Genomic DNA, 7,550 nt, shown 5'->3' with positions numbered 1-7,550 from the left:
GTCCAATACAGGTTACCGATGGCACGATGTATACATTTTTAATTCATAGACCGTAACAAAATATTTGTATAGCTTACTTAAATGTTTAAACTAAAATGAATAACACAGTATATTTTTCTCAAGCCCTATTGTTTTTGAGTTGGTTACGATATTATCAAATATAGAATACACGTGTTTTTAGGGTAATAACTAGTGTATAATGTTTTTTAAGGGTTAACATATAATGTCAGGCACACTTTTAAATTATTTGTTTAATCAATGCTACTTGTAGCACTAATGGTGTCATATGTCGACTATTACTAATGCTGGTTAAATCTGTTATGAAAGTTTGAATGATTATGACATTTCTGTTTTGCGAATTGATGGTGAAAGCAATATCATATTACACAATCGAGTATGTCAAATTTTAAAGCGGACTCAGGCGGCATTATTAAATTTAATACATTTATCGTTGTAATCTTTTTCCAAAAGATCTAGTGCCTCTTAGATTACATACCAATATAAATGTATTTGTTATATGGTAAGGTTCAATTTACTTTGGGTATGTTGAGTTTTCTTATATCGATCCTTTAAGTAAGATCATAATTAGTGTTATTCTTTGGAATTCTTGACAGTATCAGGGTATCAAGGTGAGAAGCAATTAGAACACATAGCATATTAAGTCTTTAGCAGCCTTACAGCCTTATACATATTAACATTATCGTTGAAGGCTAATTACTCTTTTGAAAACATTACTTGCTTTCGGCTTTACGAATTCAAAGAGTAAGCGGTCCTGTATTACCCGTTGAAAATATTTCAATTTGTAAGACATTCCATCCGCTGGTCGCTTAATTACATTTCAGTCTTTTTAATAACATAACTAGCAGTATAAATAATAACAATATGCATACACGTGTCATTGCGATATGCTATTGTGTATTTTAATATTGTAACAAGACATTGCATTGCATTACATTTTGCAAATATCAGTCTAACCCAGCTGAATGATTAAGTAGACCTTCAGTCCTATTTAGGATAGCCTTCTTATAAATGGAAAATTCCATAAAAGCGTAAGAATTAAGCCGATTGTTCAAAGATGAAGGCTGATAGTATCGCATACACAGCCCATCCTCTTTGAACACAAATTGAAGCTCTACAATTAGAATGTATAACTTCTGAGTAATGTATTTATTCGTGTCAAATGTTTTAGCTTAACACATTAATAACATTATCGATCAGCTTAGTGTATTTTGTTCCCAGAAATGCTTACGATTTTTGTGCGTCAGCCTTTGATGTAATTCGCACAAGGGATAATGTTATATGGAACAAATGGGAATAACTAACATCCTGAAAGCGCATCAAATTATATACAATTTAAGACAGATAGTATTGGTAAAAAAAGAAATGTATTGCGCAGCTATCATGTTTAGATCGTGCTGTTAGGTTCTCTGTATTTGTATCGTGCTCTAAAAGCAATCTATTTAATACTCTTTCATTTCCTATTTAATCAAAATTGAAGTTGTAAATCCATATTTACGTTCCTGAATATTTCGTATTCTCTTCACGGATTCGTATGAATACTAACGCTACGTTGTTCGAATGAGATTGATTTAAATAACAATACGTCTATTAACCAGATAATGCATTATTTTACAAGAACACAATAATATTCATTTCCATTTTCTCTAAAATTGCTTCAACAAAATCTTAAGAAAACCTGCTGAATCAGTAAAATAATAAAGATTGTGTTACCATTTATTACATAGTTTCATATGCACGCAAAACAGGTGATACCCCACGAAACATGTAAATATATGTAAGTAAGCTACATTCGTTACAAGAAAAAAATAAGTATGTATTTCATTTATTTCAAGCGGTTTCTAGCACCAGCAGTATTTAATGCTTTTTACATTCACATTTATTTTTATGTAACAAATACTGTTCTTTACTTTTTATACCAAGTAAATACTGTTACTTTTGTGTTTTGGTGTACTTTGTCTTTAAAATTAAAGACTTGCACCTGAATGTCGCAATTGTGTACAATATTCAAGAATACATTACACACCTTTACCTCATATTTTCTAACCATATTGATCAAGCGATACACACGAACACGAACATGACTGAACGAAAAACGAGGAAGGTGTTTGCGATATCAATGTCGTCCACGGCAATAAATCATTTACTGTCTACTTGCTGCAAACCCGAAATAAGGTTAGCGTGTATTGTATCGCGTCGTTTTATTTCTAACAGGTTATTATATTTTTTATCACCTTTTACTGCCATTTAACAGAACAATACAATATCCAGTTCTTCATTTCCGACTGTTCTCGAAAAACAGCAGAGCGAAAAGGTAAGTTTATATCGTATATGTTATCATCATTAATAAAGAAATAACAGCATACGCTTCATTACTGATTAACTGTTTTAATTGAAACATCATGTTCCCATATGTTATTGTATATGGAAAATAATGCCAACAATGATCAGTGTAAGTAATTTTCAGGAGACTATAAACCTGATATTATCAAGTATATCCGTATTACTAATTACATAAATAATCTTCCCATGCAAATTTAACTTCGACACATTTTGTGAGGCCCTGCTTTATTTGCAATTACAAGGACGGTGTGTTATCTGTGCAACTGTGGTACTTGTGTTCGGTATTTACTCTAATATAATTATTTCAGTTCGTGAGTTGACGGATACATAAATTTAACGCAAACTCATCAGCACATTTTAAATCAAATAAAATGTGTTTTTGTCTCTAAAAAAGGAATCAACGAATTAATGTGTGCACCAACAAACTACAACATATCATGCAGTGGAATATATAGAGAATAACAGGTTACTGCCTGATCGTTTTGTAATATATCAGGCGAGGCTTAGAAAAAAATAACGGCGAGGCTTGCCGAGCCGTTATTTTATTCGTGCCGAGCCTGATATATTACAAAACGATCAGGCAGTAACCTGTCTTTCTGTTTATCATACCACTGACACCACTTACCCAGTTTTTCAAGATATAATGAAAAATAATCGCTACGCCCTGGAGCCGCTGCATTCGTTTATCGCGTATGAATCTTTCTTAAAATTGCATGGTTCCTCAACACGAAAAGTAGCGCCATTTAATGTAATTTAATAACGCTGTTTCTTTCTCTTTCTTCTTTAATTTTGCAACAAAACTTTAAGCAGCAATACTTTATTACACAAAATGAAAGCATATATTATACATTTTAAAGGCAAAACTTGATAACCGTTGTAACATGTCAAGGCCAGTGCAGTCGTTCACGTCTTCGCAGTGTGTCAACACGTGTAAAAAATTGAATGATGTTTTTATTAGAATTTGGAATATATACTGCGCGTATAATTTACTGTGGTGGTTGTTCGTAGATATTGAGGTTCTGCACGTTAAGTACAGCTCCAAAAAACATGTCATTTATTGGATTTTGGCCAGGAAACTGTGCTTGTGAAACTGCCGGGTGGGTGGGGAGATAGTCCATATAAACGGACTGCCAGAGCCTTTGAAAATTTTTGCTATGGCGGCTCTGGCAGTTCATATGCACCCCTTCATAAACATGGGTGCAGTTCAGCGCAGAGAATCCGCGCGCTTCACTAAACAGACGTCGTTCGAGACAAATTAAGGAAAATAATGAATAAACTTCATAAACATGTTAAATTTACCTGAATGGCAACCTACGGATGTTATCCTTTGCATGCACCCTATAAAAATACGACGATGTTTCAACACACTTTCCTCGCTGACATGTTTTATGTTTAAATTTGAAACAGTGTATTCTGTATCGAATAACACATCTGCAAAATATTGGTGTAATGCAACCTAACCAATATTGGGTCAATTTTCCAATATGGCGGATACGAAAGCAAAACTAAGTCAATAAAACGCAATTATTTATTGTTTAAATGGTACCATTCGTATGAGTTCGTGGTTTAGACAGGTAAACGTTGAAAAGATCTTGCAGTTTCAGTGTTCCTTAACCATTGCATTGTTGATTAAATTTTGCACCCAAGGGCAAGAGCCGGCGCATTGCAACTATCAGCTAACCATTGGGTTATAAAGCTGAGAGTTGAATTATTGCAACTAGGTGGGGAGAGAAATGTTCATTTCGGAAGTGTTGACAGAAGTGCATGAAACAGATGGAGTTGCAGTAGAACATGTTGCCAAAAGGTTTGAACATCTTTTTTGTGTTTGTTCGGAAATTTCACTGTAATTGGTTATTGACTGTACGTTTTTGTGTCCTGTTATTTGCATGATTTCGGTGGGTGCGATATTGGAATCCCTTAGTTTTTGAAAAAGGTGTTTTCTAGCAGAATGATTACTTATGTTTTTTGTTTTTTCAAAACCGGCCTCGATTGCCATAGTTTTTCAACATCTTGGCAATTTTTTTTCACCAAGTTTCTGCCGTGATTAAACAGTGATTGAAAATACATTTTCCTTGTTTTTTACAGATTTTTTTGCTTTGCTTTCAGGCAGTCACGTGTGAGGGAAAATCTGGACCACTGCTCCGGAAGATAGAGTATGGGTACTTTGCTCTTTGAAGTTTCCGTCAGTGCTTCCCACGATGCTACGCAATGTGACAGGCTCGTATTCATCATCATCATTCTTGCGAATGGAGAGCAGATATGTGGCAAGATATTCATCTAGATGGTCGACTGATAAATTGTGGATTGCCTTCGTTTTGCCTTTCTTGGCAAGACATTTTTGAAATCGACTGACATCTGCCAGTGTTTTCCGGATAGTGTTTTTGTTATCTTCGGCTTTAATTAATTTCTGTACATCTTCGGTTGTTATTTCTATGTTTTCACTGTTCTCAGTTTTTGATTTTGTTTCAGTAAGGGATTGTAAATAACTGTTATTTAAATTGACATTTGGATTCGTGATTTCATCAAATGGTTCATTAAACACACTCGGATTTATTCCAAACTGATTGGCAAAGTCTTCCTCAGACATAACAACTTCCTCCATTAAACCGTCCCAAACAATGTCAAACTTACCTCCATCCACAAAGTCTGACATGGTAATGTTTATTTGTTGTATTTATATATGTTTTTTACGTTTAAGTCCTTATTTTCAAAAGAAATTAGCTTTTAACGAGCCTTATCAAACACAATTCATGTGGCAAAATTGGTAAACTGTAGAAGACGACAAATGTAACCTTAATAATAATTTATTTTTAAAATTATTTCATTATTTAATGCATATTACATTGGGTTTTATTGTGAAGTGTGTTACTATTTTATTTTTTACTATTTTTACTGCTTTTTTATTGTTTGTTTTATTTGTTTGGTCTGTTTATATTAAGTGCTGAACTTTTGACATAACCTTTGACCTTTGATGTTTGCATATGAAGGCGTGTCAAAAAAAGTAGTCCGTTTGTTACATGACGTCATCAGAATGTACTTATTCATTCTTAATATTTGTAAAATACCTTTTTTTCTGTTTTTGTTGTTGTTTGCGGATTAAATGTAATACATATTGGTATCAAATTGTTTGTTTTGTTAAATCTTATTCAGTTTTACAATAAAACAAAACATTGTACTTAAGTCTAAGTAGCCTCCACACATGACTGATATATGAACTTCCTGTTGACCGTGATATAAAAAAAGATATCAGGCAACAGGATACCAAGCAGATATCAATGTGGTGGTATGATAAAAACTTCCCGACGGTATGACACATAAAAAACGAACAAAAAATAAACCAGACTTGCAAATGCTCTAGCCACCACATGTATCGTATGTCTGTTAATGGTGAACAAATTACCAATAAGCTTTTAACCAGTCTTTCATTCTAATGAACGCGGTCTTTCAAGAGCTTCATAAAATGCAATGATACATATGAACATCAGTAATTTGATAAACATGAAGCAATTCCACTGGGATTATATTCACCAAACAGTGTGTGTTTATGCTTGTATCATGATTCGATAAAAAAGTCACTCATATTTGATTTAAATTGCTGAACACATATAGTAACGTGTGTAAAAGATTTGCTAAGTATATTGCTAAGTATACACAAAATGAACGCAATAGTGTGATCCTAATTTGTATTTATGTTAAAACACATGTGTAGTTGAAATAGCTTACACACATGCATCACGAATTACCGGTTGTTATTTAAGGTAATACAATTACACGTGTGTGAAGTTAGCCTATTTAGCCTATTTAGCCTATTTAGCCTATTTAGTACATAGGTTGAAACAAACATCCTATTTAGCCTATTTAGCCAATTTAACAGCCTCTTCAGCCTTTTTAGCCTATTTTAGCCTATTTAGCCTATTTAGTAAATAGGTTGAAACATACATCCAATTTAGCCTATTTAGCCTATTTAACAGCTTTTTCAGCCTATTTAGCCGATTTTAGCCTATTAAGCCTATTTAACAGCCTTTTCAGCCTATTTAGCCTATTTAGTACATTAGTTGACACAAACATCCTATTTAGCCTATTTAGCCAATTTAACAGCCTATTCAGCATTTTTAGCCTATTTTAGCCTATTTAGCCTATTTAGTAAATAGGTTGAAACATACATCCTATTTAGCCTATTTAACAGCTTTTTCAGCCTATTTAGCCGATTTTAGCCTATTAAGCCTATTTAACAGCCTTTTCAGCCTATTTAGCCTATTTAGTACATTAGTTGACACAAACATCCTATTTAGCCTATTTAGCCAATTTAACAGCCTATTCAGCATTTTTAGCCTATTTTAGCCTATTTAGCCTATTTAGTAAATAGGTTGAAAAATACATCCTATGTAGCCTATTTAGCCTATTTATTAGCATTTTCAGCCTATATAGCCTATTTAGCCTATTTTAGCCTATTTAGCCTATGTAATAGCCTATTTAGTACATAGGTTGAAACATACATCCTATTTTGCAAATTTAGCCTATTTAACAGCATTTTCAGCCTATTTAGCCTATTAAGTACATAGTTAACAGCATTTCCAACCTATTTACCCTATTTAGCCTATTTAGTACATAGGTTGAAACATGCATCCTATTAAGCCGATTTAGCCTATTTAACAGCCCATTTAGCCTATTTAGTATATAGGTTGAAACATACATACTATTTTGCATATTTAGTCTGTTTAGCCTATTTAACAGCATTTTCAGCCTATTTAGACTATTTAGTATATAGGTTAAAACATACATCCTATTTAGCCTATTTAGCCTATTTAACAGCATTTTCAGCCTATTTAGCCTTTTTAGCCTATTTAGTACATAGGTTGAAGCATACATCCTATTTAGCCTATTTAGCCTATTTAACACCATTTTCAGCCTATTTAGCCTATAACGTACATAGTTAACAGTATTTTCAGCCTATTTAGCATATTTAGCCTATTTAGTACATAGGTTGAAACATGCATCCTATTTAGCCTATTTAACAGCCTATTTAGCCTATTTAGTATAAATGTTGAAACATACATGCTATTTAGCCTATTTATCATATTTAACAGCCTTTTCAGACTATTTAGAAAGTTTAGAACATAGGTTGAAACAAACATCGTATTAAGCCTGTTTAGCCTATTGAACAGCCTTTTCAGCCTATTTAGCCATAG

General features: G+C 33.1%; 1 long non-coding RNA gene across 1 annotated transcript; it reads left to right on the top strand.

Moving 5' to 3' along the window:
* The first annotated feature begins 3,270 nt into the window (after positions 1-3,270).
* Positions 3,271-4,737, top strand: LOC127843093 (uncharacterized). Its single transcript, XR_008032082.1, has 3 exons — positions 3,271-3,462; positions 4,083-4,165; positions 4,468-4,737. It is a non-coding gene; the product is annotated as an uncharacterized LOC127843093 (long non-coding RNA).
* The last annotated feature ends 2,813 nt before the right edge of the window (positions 4,738-7,550 follow it).

This window comes from Dreissena polymorpha, chromosome 8 (genome assembly GCF_020536995.1).
Source record: "Dreissena polymorpha isolate Duluth1 chromosome 8, UMN_Dpol_1.0, whole genome shotgun sequence".
In the NCBI taxonomy this organism is placed as follows: Eukaryota; Metazoa; Mollusca; class Bivalvia; order Myida; family Dreissenidae; genus Dreissena; species Dreissena polymorpha.
This window is presented reverse-complemented; position numbering and strand designations above follow the sequence as displayed.